Here is a 22,655-nt window from a genome sequence, read left to right as displayed (position 1 = left end):
ATGGAGAGAGAGGGGGGCAGGGGAGAGAGTGGGAGAGAAAGAGAGAGAGAAGGGGGAGAGAGAGAGGTGGGGGGTCAAGAGAAAGAAAGAGAGAGCGAAGGAGATGAGCAGAGACAGAGAGATAGGGGAGAGGAGGGAGAGAGAGAGAGAGGGGGAGAGAGTAAGAGAGGAGGTGAAAATGGGAGAGAGAGAGAGATGGAGGAGAGAGAGAGGGGCAGAGTGAGAGAGAGAGAGAGAGAGAGAGGGGGGAGAGAGAGAGAGAGAGGTGGGGGCAAGAGAAAGAGAGAGAGTGGGAAAGAGGGAGAGAGAGAAGGGGAGACAGAGAGCGGTGGGGGGCAAGAGAAAGGGAGAGAAGGGGGGGAGAGAGAGAGGTCTCATTGGGATTGAAGTCTCATTTGCCATGAAGTCGTGGATAAGAATATATTAACGGTTACAAGGGCAAGAAAAAGCGAATCCCAAACAGATGCAAAATAAATCAAAACAAAAATTAAACCAAAGGGTTGACTCATGAAGTATACTGGGAAAATAAACCAATTTGAAATGTCAGGGAACCTATTACAGTACCTGATAAAAAACATTCTCTGATGTAACACAAAACACCCTTTAGAGGTACTGCATTGAGGGTCTGGTTCATTAAAGAGAGTGAACAGAAACAAGTTTATAACCGGGTACTGCTCTATGCAGTTAAAGTGGGTATGACATCATAGTAATGAAGATGGAAATAGCTTGATTTGGGGGAATTAAATAGTAAATGGACTGCATTTATAAAGCGCTTTTCTAACCAGTGGCCACTCAAAGCGCTTTACAATATAACCTATTCTATTCTCATATACATTCATCAAGTTCTGTGTGCCTCAGACATAGGAACCCTGAGTAAGGTCCTCTACCTGAACCTCAAGACATCTGATCCACTGTTAATAACTTGTTGTTCTATCCATTCACAACGTCATGGTGATCAATGGATGGAAAAAAACTATTTTGTTTGAAATCGTCACACAATCTTCCTCTAGGGATCGTGGGGAAATCCACAACAACGGAAAAAACAAATCATATAAGAACGCTACATAAACGCAGATGTGTTATCCCGTGCAACCGTTCAGCCGAAGAAAAGACGCACGCAATTCAATTTGCGTTTTAACACCGCCGGTTGCTCTGAAACCATATGAAACGACCCTGTCTCACATCATACATAATACATCTCATCCCGCACGTAATGATATAGAATTTGCTCTTCCCAGGCGTGGAGTTTCTTCCACAGAGCATAGGGGGCCGGTTCATGCCTCTTAAACAGAAGTTTCCGTCGGCTGACACTGGTACATGTGCGCGCCCGTTTGATATTCATGCCAAAGCTCGGGCAAACTAATGCCTCTCATTTGTACCTGAGGCAAACCGTTAGTGGCGGTCTTCACCCCAACGATCGGGGCTATTGGACTTCAAAGGCTGGCAATGGAGACGGAGGAAAGGAGGGATCCTATTATTCTGCCGAAGCTGAAATTACAGTGGAAATGTTTGATGGGGCCATTATGGGAGGAGAGGTGAATGAATACCCGCACACTGTTCCATCGCCATCAGAGGTCGCATGTATGTGTCTGCGTGTGACTGTTTGTGTGTGTGTGCGTGTTGTTGATTTTGTGTGTGTCTGTCTGTATATATGGGTGTGTGTGTGTATATGTGTGTGTCTGTTAGTGTGTATGTGTGTATGTGTGTATATATGTGTGTCTTTGCATGTGTGTGTGTCCTTTTGTGTCAGTCATTGAGTTAAATTGACTTGGTTGTGGGAAAGTCTGATTTTGAATTTAAGTTAAGGAATCATGTGTCTGTGTGTGCGTTTATGTGTGTGTGTGTGTGTGTGTGTGTGCGCATGTATGTGTGTGTGTGTGTGTCTGTGTCTGTGAGTATCTTCCATACTGCCATTCATCATATATAGGTTTTCCTAAGCTCTGGATGAACTCATTATTTTTAGCCTACTATTAGCATGATGCCGTTGTCTGTCAATTCTGACCTCTGGCTGCCTTGTCATTTAGCTTACATCTTCTGCCTTATTTAAATGCCTATCCCCCCAATTCCACTCATAAAATTATCTTCTCAGAGTCATTGGTGGATGGGAAGACTTCCAGTCGCTGAGCAATGAACACCTAGCAATTATCCTGAGGAACTCAGTCATAAGTGCACTCAGCGTGCGTCGGATTATGTCATTTCACCATTATTATGTGGCTTGGGTTCACCATTCCTCCCACCGTCAGCGTACTGGGAGCCCTATACTTTCCCCTATAGCGAAGACGTACACATCATAATCTGACACCATGTGCCAAAGCCTGCTATGCTAATGAATCTGTGCATAGCCTCCCCCCACTCCCCACCACATTCGCACCCCAAAGAAAGTCGAAATCAAAATTATTGTTTTCTAAATAACATATCCCTTAACTTATTTCATTAGTAGCAAATTACATAAACAGTACAACAGAACAACAACATCTCCCAGCAGAAACCTGCAAACCTAACTATAGGCCTACAACAATACAGAAATCACAAACAAGCAAATCAATGGGTCTGTTAGGTTCAGACACTCTGAAACTATCATGTGTGGTGTGTGGTGTCTCAAACCCTGACTGCGACCACAGTAGCCTTACAATAGGCTCTTACCTAAGGCAGGTCTTCCAAAAGCTTGAGGGGTGCCGGCTCCTCTTTTCTAAAGGGTGAAAAGGACCACAAACTTGAATCTCCTCAAGCTGGTTGTCACTATGTATGTGTGTGTGTGGGTGTGTGTGTGTGTGTGTGTACGTGTGAACGCGGGTGTTGGCCCACGTGTGTGCTCGTACGTGCGAGTGACGCTAAGCTCTGTGACCGGCAGTACTGCCTAGCAAATCCTCCCAGCATTATCCTTGTTTTCAGTAACAAATAAATCCTGTTGATCGAATTATTTGTATTCAATGTATGTATGTATATGGTACACAGCGAACAAGCAGAATACATTACGTGTCCCCCAGCTAGACGCTATTTTATTTAGCGTTATTTATATGAAATGGCGCCGGTGTTGACTCTCCTGGCGATGGAAAGCCATTGAGCAGCGCTGAACCCTCTGAAAAATGTATGAGCTCGACATCATCTGCTTCGATCCTCCGTTCCTCTGCAGCCTCCACACCACCTTTCTGACAAACGCATGCGTGCGTCATACGACGACTTAATAAACCAACTGCCATCCCCATAAATCATGCAGTGAACAGAGAAATGCCGTCAGGCCTGCTCCACAGGCCGCCCTAATCCAGTTTATGATACACATTATATGTACGCCTTTCCAAGAACCATAGTATTATACATTTCATAGCAGGCTGTACACTGGCACAGTTCTACTTTAAAAGAGTAATAAGCGCTTAAACACTTTGACACTGTTATGAAATGTCCGACATGTAGTACTTTGTACAGGGTTTCCGAGATCGGCTCTAGCTTGCTTTTTTCCGACGTTACCAAGAATGACTCGCTCCCCTCTCCTGACATCAGGAGGCAGCAGTTGGTAAATTGTGCATTAAAGCTAGCTAGACATCTGGCAGTATGCTATGATACAATGTGCCACACTAGTGATCAAATCTCGACGGCTCCTTCGTGCCAACGACCTCTGGATTAGAGGGCTGTTGACTCGACTGGGAGAACTAGCCTGGTAATGCTAACGTTGCTCGCAGCTGAGATCACCATGGCTAACTTTAGTGGTAAAGTCAGTGGTACACTCTAGAACACTCCAGATTTAGATCGGGAACACCTTCTTTTCAGGGAAAAACAAGTTCCAAGCCAAAAAATGTAAGCTTTCGCAGAGTTGCAGCCAATACTTTGGTGAACATTTTGGTATGCAGCTAATCGCTGAGGCTAGAAATTTATGCTCAAAGAAAAAACTAACCAGGAGTATCTGATGAAATCCTGCCCAACCGTTCCGGGATCACATGTTGAAACCTAGATGTATCGACCTATCTGTGCTCCCCGCTGCCAGAAGAGCCCAAATCAGGTTTACAGTGACTACCATGCTGTTTGCTCTTCAAACAAAGCCATGCCAGCCCAAACGTAACAGAGATCAAGGACTTGACCCAAGCCTGCAAGGCCGAAATCCATTCTGGATTCACAAGGTTGCTGTCCTGGAAAATTTGTTTGTGTCCTCTTACAAAATGACTGATTTCTAATATCCAATAGTTATTGTTGAGGCTACAGCAATTTCAAGACATACTCTCCTAATAAACCCCATTGTAGCTACAGCAACAATCGAGATTAGCAACGGTGATATGTTACACAAAACGAGTGAGTTGGGGTGCGTTGTAGGCTACATCACTACTCAATGCATCTCAACTCAAGCAACAGACCTGGAACTTAGCAGTGTCTGGTGTTCTGTGTTGAGGAACCACGTTGAGGTGTTAGTTCTCACCAAATGACCTGAAGGACATTTGCGACTATCATTTTTTAAATAGTCAACCTTATTTAACTGTAGGCAGAAGACCGGAAAACGTTTTTGTGTCAAGCAGAGTGGAAGGGCACGGGCCAGTTCAACCGAGAAAGAGAATACGAGGGGGGGGGAAATGGTTGGGGGAAATTAGAGATTTGTTGGTCAATTGTTTGGCAGAGGAGGCGTTCCGGTGACGGAATCGCGGAGACGAGCCAGCGTCGGAAAGCGGGAATCGGGAAATAGCGCCTCTATTTCATTGGTTCCTTGTTCGCTCTCCTTCACCGACTTCATACGCTCCGAAACCACTTTGTCATTCCGCAATCCACTCTCCGTGTCCATCAATTGCATCAGGCCAGTGGGTTTAAATGCCTTCATTCTGCCTTAACCCTCCACCCCCCCACTACTTACACGCTCTCCATACGTTGAAAAGGAAAATCCAAAAGCTCCCCTTTCCCGATAGCATCGCACCGTTGCTCGGACGGGCGGTGTTGATGGAATGGCTGCCGATCAATTCTCCGCTTTGAAGGGTGTTGCCTCTTTCTATGGCGAGGAATCGTATTATACAAATAGGTCGGGAACGCTAGAGGCAGGGAGCGAAGGGCCCTCAGGCAGCAGCCACACTCTGCTGTATTGAGTAGCGCGCGTCCGCTGCGACTCGATACCTATATAGCTCACACCACTGCATAAACAGAACAACATCCTGCAGATTTAGATAAATGCCTCAGAAGCCCCGGAAGCTGCGCCGCCTTCCTCCACGATAATTGATCCCTCTGTTTTCCAGGAACACATATAGGAAGCCCTATTTATGCCAAGGGTTATGCATGAAACCGCTCTGCTTCTGCCATCAATTTGTTTCCCCTGTTCTAAAATGCGTACGCACGATATCTACATATCAGAATCCAATCAATCAATCCCCCCACCCCCCCCACACCCATCTTATTCACTTATTGTATGTTGTACGTTGGCACTTAATGTACACACTTATTGTATGTTGTACGTCCTGGCACTTAATGTACACACTTATTGTATGTTGTACGTCCTTGCACTCAAAAAGAGTACTTAGCGTGTGCAGCATCTTATCCTGCTATCTTTGTTGTATACGGGGAATGGGTTTACCTAACAATTGTTAGTGCTTGGCACACTCGTTTGATAAATGCCCTCAATGTAAATGTATGGGCAATCAATGCACTGAAAAAAACTACAGTTACACATTCACCTGACTGCAAGCTGCCTTGTGTGCTTCAACCTTCCGACATCCACTCTGTCCGCCTCGTGTCACTGTGTTGCTCGACACGGAAACATGCAGGAATACTTTCTTACAACATGTGGGAAGTGAACCAGCCTGATTGGGTACTTTTTCTTTTTCTCCTTCTTCTTCTTTTTCTTCTTCTCCTTCTCACCCTTCTGCACTTACAGAAGCAGCCCGAGAACCGCAGAGAACTTTGATCAATAAATGATACTCCCCCCCCCCCCCCCCCCCACCCTGTCGGCTCCAGCAATCTTTGTACGTGAGGAATAAGTTCAAACGGAGAGGGCGGCCTTGTTACCTGGTTGCTAGGTTAATCCACTGCCCTGAGGACATGGCTTCTGTCCTGGTTGTGTGTTCCTCCGTGCTCTCACTTCTGCGTTTCATGTCGTGCTTTCATCGCGCAGTGCCCATGTTGTCAATTTTGTGGCGGTGGTTGTTGTGATTCTGGTTGACGTTGACCATGTGTGTTTGTGATCCCCGCTCCTCAAAGAGAGACGATGTGTTCACAATTAAGGCTGCAGAGGAATAAAGGTTCCTAACAAGCCCCCATTTTCATGCTATAGGCTTCCAGATTAGAGTCATTGTGTCAATTATGCAATATGTAATTACGCAGCTGTCTAATTATTCCTGTTATGGCCACGTCTCTAGATACCGTATACGGATATGAATTTGTGTTCCTCATAACATCGATTCATTGTACACATCAGAACAGTGGAAATGGTAACCGGACTGCATTTGTATTGCGCTTCTCCTACCAGTAGCCGCTCAAAGCTCCTATACAATATTGCCTAACATTCACCCATTAATAGACTCATTCACACACCAACTGTGGTGTCAGCCATTCAAGGGGACAGCCAGCTCATCAGGAGCAGTTAGGGCGAGGCATCTTGACACTCAGCTAGGAGGAGCCGGGGATCGTTCTTACAACCTTCCTGTTAACACCAAACCCGCACTCCCTGCTGGGCCACATGCAACAAAGTGATCACCAACCTGAATGACAGGATAGATAGTTTGTCAGTATGACCCAATCCGACCCTTATGAGCGTTTACTGGTACAGTGGCAAAGAAACCAGCAACAAGTCTGGTATTTCAACTTTCTGTCTGCCAGAACAAACTGATGAAATTCGTTTTACTCTCAGAGCAAAATGCTATATTTCAAGATCGTTTTTTGGGCATTAAGTGAATGTCTATGATGTTTAGGTTGTGAGTTAACGCATCGTTTCCTTTCGTTGACATAGACACTGCCCCCGCTGCGCTCAAGCCCCCAAATCGGCTCTGACACGACAGGAAGTGGACTCAGAAAGCCTCAGCAAACGCTGCCTCTCGTGAGCCCAAGGCCGGCTTTCCCAGAGTCTGAGCTGAAATTCTTCCCAAACTTCCCCTACTAATCCACTAATACGTAGTCAGACCTTTATCATACAAAAAAATAAATTAGATAAATTATATTTCACTATTTAAATCTTGTAAGGGACGGGAAATGGGAAACATGAAAGTTGAACCCCAATATTTACCCTAACCCCTATGCTAATGCTATATTATAATGCTTATTACTGCATAACTCATGTTATTAACTTAAAGTTGACTACAGCCTAACCTTTAAAAAATATGATTCATGCAGTAACAATTAATACACTCATGGTCTAGTAGCAAAGCCATAAGTTAACTGTTAGTCACTTGTTTATTAATGGTTATTACTGCATTAACTAACGTTAATCAATGGTTGATTGATGTGCTGTTGTTGTAAAGTGTTACTGAGACTTTCAACCAAAATGGCAACCAAAAAAATTATTCTAAAATAATGGGCCTTCTCTATCTTAAATTATCGCTATCTGGTTGATCCCTGTAACCCTGTTTTAAATCCACTACTCTGAGCTGTGGTTGGTAGTGGATTTATCGAGACCACTTGTGAATTAGAGACACCGTAGTTTGGTAAGGTCTCTTTATAAAGACATACAATCTTTGTCTGCTCCAGAGAGAGAGAGAGAGAGAGAGAGAGAGAGAGAGAGAGAGAGAGAGAGAGAGAGAGAGAGAGAGAGAGAGAGAGAGAGAGAGAGAGAGAGAGAGAGAGAGAGAGAGAGAGAGAGAGAGAGAGAGAGAGAGAGAGAGAGAGAGAGAGAGAGAGAGAGAGAGAGAGAGAGGAAATAGGAGTGATGAAATGAAAAGCAACGGAAGGTGAAAGCAGTCCAACACGACTGACATCAGACCAAGCCTTGGTTATGTATTTATTATTTGATTTATATATTATGTATCTCTTTGTTTAATCTAGCAATTGCTCTAATCTGTTGGTCTGGCTGTCTGTCTGTCCAACTGTCTATCTTTCTGTCTATCTATTATTTATCTATTTGTATTTATTTAATAATTCGATCATTAATCTATGATTTATTTTACACATTTGCATTTACTTTATTTTATTTATCTCACCTATCTTAATATAGTTTCTTAAAAACTATTTTTTTTAAGAAACGATTCTATTTAGTTTGTCAATTTTGTTATCCTTCTATTTGTCTACTTGCCTGGAGGAGATTTGAAGGGAATGCAATACCACACATTAATGACGGGTGGATTTCTCCAGTACCTCCAATCAGAGTGGGTGCCTGATCCAATCAGAGTGGGTGCCTGATCCAATCAGACGTCTCTGACGGCAGGGGCTCTCTCGGGGGGGTTGGGGGGGGGGGGGTTCTACATGCTAAACCAGCAAACAATCCTGGCAAACAAGAGAATAGCGATTTTTCTCGGATCGTAGGCCTATGTACTGTATATTTCCAGCTTGCATAAGTCTGCCTGGTTTCAAGTTGATAAGCAAACACCCAGCAACAAGTGTACAGACACACACATCTAAACACGCACGCACGCACGCACCCACCCAACCACACACACACACACACACACACACACACACACACACACACACACACACATGCACGTATGCACACATGCACACACGCACGCACTCACGTGCACACAGACACACACACAATCACGCACACAGTAACAAACCAAGTCTGTTTTTAAAGAGGAATGGACAGCAACAACCCTAGGTGATAGTTTGCCAATTACGTGGCAAGGCATGTTGGCGTGTTGCAGAATATTAATTAATGCCAATAATGGACCGCTTTAGTCGTGCCGTCCATTTGCTACAAATTCACAAAATTGATTCGAACCATTTAAAAGAAAAGTACCTGAATGCTGGTCGGATTGATACACCTCTTCTACCGCTAAGAGCCCGGGAATACGTAGATATGATTATTGAATATGTGTCTGGATTCTCAAAAACACATTATCAGTGAGCTAGCTGTTGTGAATGACTGAGGTAAAGGGTTTAACGGTATTAAACCTGAAAAATCCCAATATTATTAAATGTTTATACACATTTATACATGCGTAACTTAGTAACGCGTTACTGGCCTCGGACCATTTTTTTACTATTTCCAAACCAGTAATCAGATTAAAGTGACTCATCAAAGTCAACGTGCGTTGCTATTTTTTTTTTTTTTAAAGCATCACTGATTGGCGTTGAGAGCGATGGAATGGTGTGTGTGTGTCTGTCTGTCTGCCTGCCTGCCTGTCTGTCTGTTTGTGTGAGAGTGCGTGTGCGTGTGAAGCATAAGTCACCAAAGACTTCAATCTATCCGAGGCGAGTGTCGATCTTGACTCTCCAGAGTCCGCGCCACCAGTTGGCTATTAGCGGCGGAATTACGCCTCGTGCCCACTGCCTCCGTCCGTTGACTGATCCCCGTTGACTTTGAATGGGGACGGACGCGCAATGCATTGTGGATCCGTGCGCTCCATCAAAAAGTTGAAACATTTTCAGCTTTTTCGGCAGCGACGGATCCGTCATCCATTCAGATCGCGTATGCAAATTTAAGCTCTGTGAGACCACTCGGGTTCTGGCGACCCTGGAAAGCTCCCCCATCCTTCAGCCACGCCTTCCGACGTCCTTTGACTGTCGGTGCAGTGGGCACGAGGCGTTAGTCGCGCGGTGCTGCGTGTGTGTGTGTGTGTGTGTGTGTGTGTGTGTGTGTGTGTGTGTGTGTGTGTGTGTGTGTGTGTGTGTGTGTGTGTGTGTGTGTGTGCATGAAAAAACAAAACACTCTCTCTTCTCCACCCAAAGCTAACCTTGACCTTCCGATTCTAACCCAGACTCCGAGCACCCAAACCCTTTTTTATACTCTCACTTAAGCAATCTTTTTCTGTTGGAGAACAAGTTGTGAATTACTGCAATGAGCGGTTTTCCATTCAGAGCAGATCAAAAGTATTAGTACAATGGCTCCCCTAAAAGGGGACACATTATCCTGCTCTTTGTACACTCTTTGCTCAGAAAGAACATTGTCATTTTCTATTAAAGAAAATCGGAATGGTTTTGTTCAACAGAATATTTACATTCATTATGCCCAGGACCCCTGGTAAGAAAACCATCCAGACTTTATAAATAGCATCTTGTGATGAGGTAACCTCAAACGTTGTTTTTTGCGCCTTTAAATTAATCATCTTTGTGTTTCATTCCTACTCAGTTACAGTCCTCTGCATTGTAGGTAATATAGGTAATTGCTTCAGGCGGCAATTTGCTAGCAAGGAAATTATTCTGGTTTATTCAGCCAATAAAACGGTTCCTATTGGATGCCCTCCTTTCATTGGCTCACACCTACTTCCTACAGCGATGTTACCTGTTTCTAATTAAAAATCCCATAAATGATTAACAACAACTACCAAGGGTAAATATAAAGACTAAGGACGTGAGATAAGGGGTAACACCTTTCAATAAGGGTACATCAATCAACAATTGTTTACATTAGTTAATTCAGTACTAAGCATGATTATATAGCCTAAGCTGGTTATTGTAAGGGTAAAAATTAGGGTTAGAGTTAGGGTAAGAGGGTTAAGGTTAACCCAACCGTATTAAATAACATATAACTGACTCCCTTTGTTAGCCACCATTAGTTAACTTGTACACTTTTCTATTAGTAAATGATAACTAGACACATTGGTTTGTGTAATTTTTAATTAGCCGTTAGTAAAAACTGCAGTAATCAATGTTATCACGGTTAATTAATGAACCCTTATTATTAAGCGTTATCAGACAACGCAATCAAGGTTTTAAAACCATCACAGAGTGGGCTTTTGATGTAATAAGCTTGGCCACAGTCATGAGCGTACCTTCTGTGACGGGCAGCTGAACATAACACCCTGTAGGAGAGCCCACCAATCAGTGGTGGATTTCTGTTCGTTACTCCGGTGAGCTCGACTGCACCCCACCACCGTGACTGGGAGCCGTTCTGCCCGTGGATGATCAGCTGGATGATCACACACCGACTAGGAGGCCTGCTCTCTGTGATTGAATCCCCACCGTTTAATCTCTGTATTGTTCAAAGCGCGCGCTCAACTCCACAAAGTAGCGTTGACTACCCTGCTCGTGGACAGCGCCCCTCGGACAAAGAAAGCGATCGTCCTGTCTTTTGAAGCTTTCTTCTTTGCGTGTTTCCATGTGCGCCACAACACGCATGGCCCGTGTGACTGGGTGCTGCTGTGAGCATGTGCTGTGTTTCAGAAGAGCGGGTCCTGGGTTGGTTGATGCTACTGCTGCTGCAGCGCTATACGCTGCTTAATGAGGTGCCTGGTGCCTCAGAATCTCTGATGAAGACTCTGCCTGTGATCAGCTTCTCCATCTAATCCCTGTCGACCCAGTTCCTGGACCGACCCCCTCCCCCTCATCCCCCTCTGCTCTCCCCTCCCGCCACCCCCATTAAAACACAGCCTTACTTCTGAAGCGCCAAGCCAAGGGAAGTTTCATATTAACACCCTCAACCCGACCAGATTAATATCCACCCCTTGCTTGCGCTCTATCTCTCGCTCTCTCCCTCTCTCTCTATCAAACTCTCACTTCATCTCTCTCTCTCTCTCTCTCTCTCTCTCTCTCTCTCTCTCGCTCTCGCTCTCGCTCTCTCTCCTTCTCTTTCGCTCCCCCCCCCCTCTCTCTCTCTCGCTCTTTCTCTCTCCCCCTCTCCCCCCCTCCTTCTCTCTCGCTCTCCCTCCCCCCCTCTCTCTCTCTCTCCCTCTCTCCCCCTCTCCCCCCCTCCTTCTCTCTCGCTCTCCCCCCCCCCCCCCTCTCTCTCTCTCTCCCTCTCTCTCAGATAGTCAGGGTAAGGGGGAGTCGGGGTAAGGGGGAGTCAAACTAATCTCCATGCTAACAAAGCGCTCATAAAACATGATGCAGGCTCAACCCGTGGCCCTAATGATGCGCCAACGATAAAGAACCAGATCTTCCAGAATCGATGACCTTTCCCCAAACCACCCACCCAGCGCCCCCGCCCCCCTACCCAAAGTTCAAATGATGAGCGTGCGGGGGGAGTACGGAAGGTCAGATCTGGCAGTAATGTGGATTAACTCATGCTCTGTCTTGTCACGTTGCGTCTCCCCCCCGGGTGGGGGAAGGGGGGGAGGGAGAGAGAGAGTCCGGCCGCCATCCATATGCCGCTGTATCTCCCCGCTCCCTCTGTCTTCTCTTCCGGTTGAATTATTCATGGGCCGAGGCCGCGGTGTGGTATCTGTGGAGGCAGCAGCTTTCCCTGGGTTACCCGCCCGCAGCGGTGTTTGGACTCTGTGCTCACCAAAGCTCCCGAAAAAGAAATCCCACAGAATCCACTTTTTCCTTTCTACTCCCTCCCTGGCTCTCTCCCTCTTTACTTTTGTGTGTTTCGCCTCTTTGACCTCGTCTTGTCACTGAACCCCCCCCCCCCCCCCCACCCCCCCCGCTCAACTTTTCCTCTCCTCTCCTCTCCGAGCATCCTTTCCTCTCCTCTAGTCCTCTCCTCTCCTCTCCTCTCCTCTCCTCTCCTCTCCTCTCCTCTCCTCTCCTCCGCTCTCCTCTCCTGGCCATCTCCTCTTCTCTTCTCTCCTGTCTTCTCCTTTCCTCGCCCTCCCCTCTCCTCCCCTCTCCTCTCCTCTCCTCTCTTCTCCTCCCCTCTCTCTCTGATGTCCTATTGGTCGCTGCGTTTGTCCTCCCAGGGTTCAGCTTCGGCTGCACAAGGACACTCCTTGTGCCTGCCCTGATGTTTATCAGTTTCCCGCAGTTTCTGTATGGTTCGCGCTGTATCAGAGTCTCTATGTTTTCCCCCTCTTCCTCTTCCACCCTCCTCCCAGCGCTGGTGTCTCTGCACAAACCTTGCATCGCCAGACGAATGGCAAACCGAGATTGGTCAGGAACCTTTCCGTAAATTTTAGATTTCCAAAGGGCGTTGCCAGCCGGCTCATATCGAAATGCCTTTGGACGCAATTGGACAGGCCTACAGCAAATCATTACGTTGACATTACCTTTACATTCAGAGCGATTAGCAGACGTTTTTATCCAAAGCAACTTAAAACCATCCATACACACATTCACACACCGTCGGCGGAGTCAACCACGCAAAAGTGCAGCCAGCTCCTTGGGAGCAGTCAGGGTTATGTGTCTTGCACAGGGACACCTCAACACTCAACTAGGAGGAGCCGGGGATCGAACTAGCAGCCCGCTTATCATCATGGCAATCAGGGCAACGACATGGGTGACGCAGCAAACGCTCAGCCGACAGTTCTACATCAGTGGCAGCCATCTTTGTTGTTTTTGAAAACGTCTCTACGGCGCTCCTCTGCACCGTCACGGTTTTCATCCCGCCTCCTATTAGATAAGCGGTTGTGATTGGTCGGTTTTGCTCATACCGGGCAGAAATCTTTCCGTATTGGAGGATAGCCCGATATCATCAGCAGAGCGAATCAAACATGAGCCTGCGAGATCCGTCTGGTTTCCAGGCGAACCGAATATCCTGTTTAATTCAGATCGCTGTTTAATGTCCGCCACTTCCACGACCCCCCCCCCCCTGCCTCCTGGCTCCGGGGCTGTCCCCCCCTCCGTCTCTCTCCGAGTACGCCTGACCAGCTGCCACCACCGTACCGCCCGGTAAACGTGGCCTTGCATGACCACCGTGAAGCCCCCCTACGTGGGTTCCAATGTCCTCGCACCCCGACCTCTTCAAAGGTAGCCACATTCAAAGGGCATGGCCCATTGCCATTACAGAATCCATTGTACCGTAGATCAATGGCATATGTGGGTACCATCAGGGGCATCGGTGTCACACACAAACAGACACACACACCCATACACAGACACAGACACATACACACACACAGACATACACATGAACCACACACGCACACAAACACATGAACGCAGACAAACACACACACTCACAGACAGAGACACACACACACACACACACACACATACACATACACATACACATACACACACGCGCGCGCGCACACGCATATCAAAGTTGTTCTTTCCAGTGTGTGTGTCTCCTTGGCGTTTGATCTTTTTTTTGCATGTCATGTTTGCATATGCTTCTGAGCACACCTCATCAGAGAAAACATTTAAATTGAATTCCGTCTAATTCCCTGTATTTGATGTCACGGTCTATGGAGCGTGCTTAACCTTTTTACCGTTACCTGAATAGCGTGTCCAACACCAGTCGAAGTCGGGTTTAGCTCGACAAAAGAACACACAGCCGTTTCCTTTTGCCCCCCCCGATAATCCCACAGAGGCGACCAAATGTGCAATGTCTGCCGAAAAGATGGAAGACTTAATGTACAGTAAAGCCCTGAGATAGCACTGGGAAAATCCAGGCGCGGAAGATATACGGTATTCATTGACGCAGATGAGAAAAGAGTTACCTGCACTATCTTCCCGCGTCCGTGAGGGATGAGGGTGTGTGTAATGAAAAAAAACGGGAGGAAATGAAAGAATATATTTACTTTTTATACCCCGTCTTTATTTGTGCGGAGATGTGAGAGGGCATAAAGAGAGCCTGTGCAAGTATATTTCACTCTATAAATATATATGTGCGTTCGTTTTTTTTGTGTTTTCCTCCATTGGTCATCCCGTGCACCCGCCTGGCTGTTCGTAGCTAGATATGCACTCCAACTCGTGACCATCATTCAAATAACGGCCGGGTCTTCATTGGGTGTACGGGGGACTGTGACGGGAAAACATTTTTCCAATGAACAACGTCTGCGCCGCCGTTCAACCTTTTAATAATAAATAATTGACGGTTGGGCACACCCAATGCCCGACGTTGACTCGATAAAATACAGGTGTTGCTAGGCATTGTGGGTAGGTTTCTGTAGGTTGTTCTGAGGTGGCGCCTAAATGCTTTCTAGGATGTTCTGGGTGGTTACTATGCTATGGTGAGGGGATTTGGGAAGGTGTTCTTCATTGTTGCTGAAATGTTATGGGTGGTTGCTAGGGGGGCAAGTGGTCACCAAAAGGCCTTCAGCTGACCCTTGGTTACCAATCAATTGCCACTCCCTCAATTGCCAATCCATCCTAGACTTGTCAATGGATTCCTGTATACACATTTCTTTAAGAATATCTTAAAATTAGTTTCAGAAAGAGTTTCCCCATCACTGTATTCAAAGACACAATCATCGGCCAAATCGAACAACTCATAGGTAGTCTGGCGTGCAGTTCTCTAAGTGGTACGAATCTGTTTAACAGTGTTATCTCTAACTCTGCTAATAGAAATTCTTCCTTCCCTCACATAAAGCAAAGATATTCATTGCGCTCCGTTCTGCCGCTGTGTGTATTCATGCATTTTGGACTGAGCAATTTCCCAGGAATCCTATAAAAAAAGGACATTCGCTCCTGGGACCGTTTGTATTGTCTTTCTCCTGATAGAAATTCTTCCATCATGTTTCGATTTATACGAGTCCTCTTCTGAAGGGCAAAGTGCCGAAGTTCACGAGGAGGCTAATTTGTGGATGGGGATTAGACTCCGTACTGACACCACAGACTGTTGCCTTTTCTGGGCCAGATGTTCAGGAATAGCTCATTGTAATTGGAAAACCACCTGTCACCCTTAAAAAGCTTTAATTGGTGTCCCGGGGGCCACTCTTACCCCGAGATGACTTGTTTTGTGAACTGTGAGATACGCCGATAAACAACCGGCAGGGTTTTAAACTCCCAGACTACATTTGGTTGGCATCCGTGTCTTTGAATAAACTTTCGCTAACCGGAAGGTTGCTTGTACGATCCCTAGCTCCTCCGAGGTGTCCCTGAGCTAGACGCCGAACCCTAAGTGCTCCTGACTCGACTGTCGGTGTGTGTAAGTCGCTTTGGATAAAAGCACCTGCCAAATGTAAATGTTAATGATTTTGAAAGTTCCATATACGAGTCCCGAAAACCAGATGTTTCCTATGTGTTTACAGAGGAAAGTGGCAGTTGAATTCATGATGTCTCTTAATGTTTAATTCAGGACGTGTTTATTCGTCGGATTACTCGACCACGCCCTTTTCTCTCTCCGCTGCCCCTCGACCTACGACCTCCTATCTGAGCTCCTCAAGCTCTCACCTGACGAGACACGGTGTACACTCCCCCCGCAATCTCCCGCCGCTCTTCTCCCCCCCCGAGACCTGAGTCATCCATAATTCATCTTGTGTTTATCTTTCATTTTTTTTGTGCCCTCCTCTCGATCCAGTGGGAGGAACATGTGCAGTCGGGGGCCCTGACTTTCCAACGGCCGCCGAGCCATCGCACACACGGAATGGCATTTATTTCCTCTGGTGCCCTCTCTGTAAATGCCATGGCTCTTTCTTGTGCCACAGTGGGAGGGAGGGCACACAGCCAGATCAAATGGCCACAACTGCTTGTTGTGAGGTACAGAATAGAGAGAATGTCAGCTGCATGGGCTCCGTGGCGGGATGGAGAGGTTGTGCCTTTTTAGTGATGGGGGTCTTGGAGAAAGGCCCCCCTCTTGTAGTAACCCCTCAAGGGGGGTGGTTCTCGCCATCAGATACAGCACTTTCGTGCCGGGAGACCGCTGGGTTGCCCTTCCGACCGCCTGGTCGAAACTCGTCCCTGTTTTCCGGGGGACAACTTTAGGGACGAACCTTTCACGAAAGTGCGATGCAGGTTTTTTTTTGTTTCGTTTTTACTCGAGCTAGAGGAGATTGTTGGCTCAGTGAGCCTGCACTGTGGTTGAACCGTAATCCACGAAGGCACCGAGGACGGGGCACTTTAGTACGAGGATCTGTTTCTCAATGGCACCATGGATTTTTCGATAAGGTCGGCAGAGAGAGCAGGAACACGCAGGGATCACCCCGGGGACTGAGATCAGGACGCCCCCCCCAGACCCCCCCTTCACACAAAGTGAGGTGGCGGCTCAGCGGACATCACTATCTTTAGATAGATAGATGGATAGATACTTTATTAATCCCGAGGGAAATTCGAGTCAATCTTTGTCGAATCTGTCATTTTATTCTGCCTCAAGGGGAACAAAACGTGTTTTCAGTCAGAGCACGTCACCCGAATCCTCCCTTGCGTCCTTGTGGCCCCTGCTCTCGTAGGTGCTAGGGCCCGAGATTTTTTTTTTACATTTGTATTATTCAATAGTTTTCAGTTTCACCCCGAAAAATACAATTGGTTGCTGATTGGTCGATGATGTGTCACTGGGAATTTATCTGTGGAACTCTGACACCGAGATCATGGACGCACCAAATCTCTAACCACTATCTCGCATTCTTTCTTTTCCTCCCGCTCTCTCTGTCTCTCTCTGTCTCTCTCTCTCTCTCTCTCTCTCTCTCCCTCTCTCCCTGTCTCCCTCACACCCTCTCTCTCTCTCTCTCGCGTTCTCTCTCTCTCCCTCTTTGTCTCTCTCTAGCTGATTTCATGCGTCAAGGAAATCGAAGTGTACATCCACTTCAATTTTTCTGTGGTAAAATGTTTACACAGCGGGGCCTCTGCCGACCCCCAGGAAGCCTGCTTGCCTTGCAGGGCTACCCCTCTCCGAGCCTGGACACGCCAAGGCTTCTCAGCTCTCTCTCTGCTGCGTGGGCAGAGTGCAAATGAAGTGCACGGTGGATGCGATCGAAGCCACGTTGTCGGCACAGGTGGGACTTCCCGGACATGCCGAGCAGCTGTTCCAATTGGCTGTCAGTCACTGACGCTCACAGAGAAAACCTCCTGTCAGTCGTGTGCTATACGTACATTGTGTGGGAGCACGTGGGAGGCATGCACACACTTACGCACACTCATACAATGGTGTGCGGGAGCACGGCGTATTAACCACACGAATATACAGAAACACACATAGACACACTTATTCATGTGCAAATGCTTCTTCTCGTTGCATAGACCTGGGCACATGCAACACACACACACACACACACACACACACACACACACACACACACACACACACACACACACACACACACACACACACACACACACACACACACACACACACACACACACACACACACTATCTCACACATACATGTGAATGCACACGGACACAAACACTAAGAAACACAGAATACGGCATCGGAAAGGAGGGTGTGCTTGCGAGTGTCGGTGGGGGGGAGAGGGTATTTGCAAGTAAATTGCAAAATGTTCATTCAGTGTGAATTACCCCAGAGAACGGAGAGAGAGAATGGGTCCATGAACCCGCCGTGTTGGAATGAGAGAAGCTCGTTAGGCCTGGCGTTCCCCGATGAAGCGTTTTAATTACATGCCATTTGGACGAGTGTGCAGAGCTAAAAGTACCATTACAACTTTTATTAGTGCAGACGATCTCGGGCAATGCAGCCGAGTTCTCTTGAGCGGCTAGGTTGATTTGTAACGAGGAGATGATGTGAACGCCAATAAAGTTGCAGGCTTTTATCCGATTTTTCGCCTGATGGCAAATCGTGTGATTCTACACACCGCACGCAGACGAGGAGACAAGAGAACACTATCAACTATTTAGGTAATTAGCGGACGCTTTTTGTCTAACGTGACTTACGTTGTTTTGCTTTTTAGGCGTGTCGTTAATGAGCTGGTCGGGGGTTAAGAGCTCAAGAATGTGTGTTTTGTGTGTGTGTGTGTGTGTGTGTGTGTGTGTGTGTCTGCGTGTTTGCATCTGCGGGTGTTCATGCGTGTCTGTGTGTCTGCCAAACTAGCAACAGCTACGAGAATCAGATAATGCCTTCATGTGCATCCTAAGGCATTCTGTGCTCCCTTCGCTCAATGCCTATTGACAGCGGTACGGTGACAGGCATCAGGCATCTCCCACCCACACATCCAGCGGCCCACCCGCCACACACAACGGGACACATTGACAGGCCGCCGGGCCGACACCCCCACTCCTCCCATGCCTTGCTCATTAGCAGACTGGCTGCTGGCGCCCTTTTCGCAAATTGCCCAGCTTGTCCTGCGATGTAAACACTTTTGGGGATTTTCGTTTCAATCTTTGTTTCCGCAGACTCAAGAAACAAGATGGATCTTCTCCAGGGGTCCGGGCCCCCCAACCCCCCCCCCCACACACACACATACACACTCCTCCCCTGCTCTCGACAGTCCTTCACGGGGTGGTGGTTCTGGTGATGGTGGTGGTGGTTCTGCTGGTGGTGGTGGTGGTGGTGGGGGTGGGGGTGGTGGTGGTTCTTCTGCTGGTGATGCTGCTTGAGGTGCTGGTGGTTGGAGTGAGGGGGGGGGGGGGCTGTTGTGTGTGTGTGTGTGTGTGTGGGGGGGGGGGGGGGGGGGGGGGGCAGCAAGTCTCTTTAGCATGCAGATGTGATTAGCGAATGAGCGGGGGGTGTCTGACTTAGGCCGCTCCTCTCCGACGGAGTCACTTAGACATTGCATTCCCGGGGAAAATCAAATTATAGAGCCATTAATTTGTCGAGGTAATCCAGGCTGTCAGCTGCAGAGGAGAAGTAATCTCCGAGGACTGCGTTCATCAAGTGTGTGATGCCAGCACAAGTGAAGCATTATCTAATTAATAGGAGAGGGCCGGGCCACAGAGGAATTACATCTATCCTGCAATAACAGGGCGTTCAAAACCGAGAACCCAGCAGCACACTATCAGTGCTTCGGTTCACCGAAAGCATCGCAAAGGCATCTCAGGTTATTGTTACCTTTCCTGTCAAAGAAGTTTGTGAGGGAGTTTTATTCCGAGAATTGTTGTTGTTCGTTTCGAGTTTATTTTGTTTTTGAATCAGTCTTGATACTGATTACTGTAGATACATATCAGACTATTCCCCGCAGTGCGAAATTAACAACTCGCAAACCTACAATGGGAAATAAAAGAACAATGCACAAAAATTCAATACAAAGTTAGCAAAGTAGACAAAAAAGTGTTATTAACTTCGAACATTACCCACAATGCACCTGCAGTGGAGGGAGGAGGAAGCTAGGTGTGTCTGATATCTGTCCATCACAGTTTTACATTTCAGCAGAACACATGATTACCATCAGATGCTGGGGAAATGTCATTGCTGGAAACAAATCACAAACAATGAATATTCATATTAATCTGAATAATGAACAAAGCATTTTATCGTCACTAGACATTGTATCGACATTGTTATTTAAAAACTCACAGGGGTTTGACTTACTTCAATTTGTCGTACTATCAAACAAGGAGTTTTCATGTTTTATTGAATATTACTTTCACAAGGAATTAGATGGAAAATGGAAGCTGTCCCCATTTCCCAATTGAAGCGCATCTGAGTCTCAACATGAGCTATGGTTGTAACTGTAACTGTACAAGCGTAAGCTACGGTTGTAACCGTAAAAAAATTTGAGCTACGTTTGTAACCTGGCTACTAAACACTACTAAACAAACCGTTTTCATGGCGAATGGAAAATTATTAGTCAAGCTACTGCTTTTTCATTGATTTCATGCCAAGGATGAGATCAGATAATGTATAAGACATGATGATATTATTAAAAGTTAATTGATGTACTTGTAGTTGCCACATTAATGTCTTCCCTTGTTGGAAACTACATTATTTGCATCTAAATTTAACATGTGTTACAAATGAGACACTGGTCCATGCTTTGGTGTTCCTTACAGACCGAAATTATCATTCATGACGTGTGAAAACTGTGCCATTGATCCAAACACAACGCATTCACCAAGGGGGAACAAAAGATGTATAATATGCTCGAGACTCTTCATAACATATACATTTATGGAAACTAGATGACATAACAAAGCATGTTTCAAATGAATTCGGCCAGCAATGAGATTCAGTGAGAAAGCGAGTCGAGGTAATTGGAGGGAATGGCTTGTCAATTGCATCTCTCATTAGTAACCTTTAATAGTGTTGAATATTGCTCAGGAAAGATAATTTTGAAATATTAATGTTCAACTGGATTAGACTCAGGGGGTGATGAGAAAGTCGAAGTTTAATTAGCCATTGATAATGACAGTCTTAGCAGGTTGGCAGTCAGTCAGACACAGATAAAGGAGAGAGACAGAGAAGGAGGAGAGAGAGACTGGAGTTGGGCGGGGAGAGAGAGAGAGTGGGAGAAAGAAAGAGGAACGATCATGTCTATTTGAAGATCTTTTGAAGGTTTTACACCGATAAATGATAATAAGCAATCAGTACGTCTCATATAGAGCAGACACTCTTTGTGTTTTTCCGTGTGCGCTTCATTCCTCTTTTCTTCCGCGTCGCGTGTCAAAGCCTTTTTTTGGCAAAGCGTCATCTGTTTCGTCAAAACGTTAACGGTTTCTGCTCGGTTATGACTAATAGATCAGGGGAGCACTATTATGGGATGTAATGGCATCATCTCAAAAAAGCTGCTGTGCGTTTTTGCAATTTGCGCCCTCCGACAAATATGTTTTTGTGTTCTTTTTTCTCTCAATAAAATACGGGTGATGTAAAAGAGTGGTTTGTAATTGTGTATATAATCATCGGGCGTGTTTTTTGTCTGGCCGATCGCGCACTTGAATGTGTCTTCAGACGAGCGATAATGGACGGTAATGACACATCATTATCGCCGACCTCACATCGCTGCTCTGCCATGACCTGCTAACTCCAATCCGGCTTCTGTTTGTGTTTCCGGTCTTGACACACAAAGTTCTTGTCTTCGGCGGTGCTTGGTCAAATTCCGACCGAGACGTAACCGATGCAGACGTATTTTCCTCAAATGTCACAAACATTTGTATGCATTTGTATTTTTCTATTTTCGGAACGCTATTTTTGTCATTGCGTTCCCCCCCCTGGTGTGAGAGAGCGGTGTGGGGGGGCGGGGGGGTTGGTTGCAACGGCGGGGCCTGAAGAGTTGGGGGGTTTACTGGGGGGAGGGGGGGGGGGGGGGTGCAGCTGAGTGACGTGTGGATGCTGATAAGTGTGTGTATGATGACGTGCGTCGGTGTGATTAGCTCCCCGTGCTGACTCACGGAGGGGTTGTGCGCCGGGCGCCGTCTTGTCAGATGCCGCCATCGCGACGAGACCTGACAGCGATGTTTATCTCCAGACGGTGTCAAACCCACTTTCGTACCACCAGGAGAGTGGCAATGTCTCAATATTATTCCACTCAAATGTCTGGAGGGCGAATAATACAATACGACAAAACAAAATCACATGTTTCGGGGGTCAGCCCTGGTGTGTGGCAATCTAGTTTCCGGCAAAATAAACAAACAAGAAAAAATGAACTCGGTGTTATCATTATTATTATTTCTTTCGTATTGTGCGGTTTTAAACGCTGCTTTAAACCATCAAAGCCGTGCTGCATGCAGTAGCGGTGGAAGATGATGACACAGGCAGTGCATTCTGCCTGCTCCCCCCCCCAACCCCCCCTCACCCCCCCCCCCCCTCCCCAAACTCCTCCACACACCCACCCGGCCTCCTCCACCTCTTCCTCCACACAACTCCCGTCCTTGCATACATCCGTGTGCAAGGGCGTAGATTTGCGTGGCGACCAGGGGGACGTGTCCCCACCAATATTCAGGTTGAAACGGCAAAAAAAAAGCGCCTCATGCGGTACACAAAGGGTTAAATCCCACTTCGGTACCGCCTCCCAACATACGTCTTCCTTTTTACACTGCCCAGCCGGTTCGGTCGCGGCTTCTCGTGAGAAACGTTCCTCAGCGTCTTTCTGGCATATCGCATCATCTCTCCCCGTCTTCGTATAACGCGGCTGCCTCACCTTCTCTCCATGATGGTCAGCCGCTCAGCTGT

The sequence above is a fragment of the Gadus macrocephalus genome, chromosome 21 (assembly GCF_031168955.1).
Source record: "Gadus macrocephalus chromosome 21, ASM3116895v1".
Classification (NCBI taxonomy): Eukaryota; Metazoa; Chordata; class Actinopteri; order Gadiformes; family Gadidae; genus Gadus; species Gadus macrocephalus.
Note: the sequence above shows the minus strand (reverse complement) of the source record.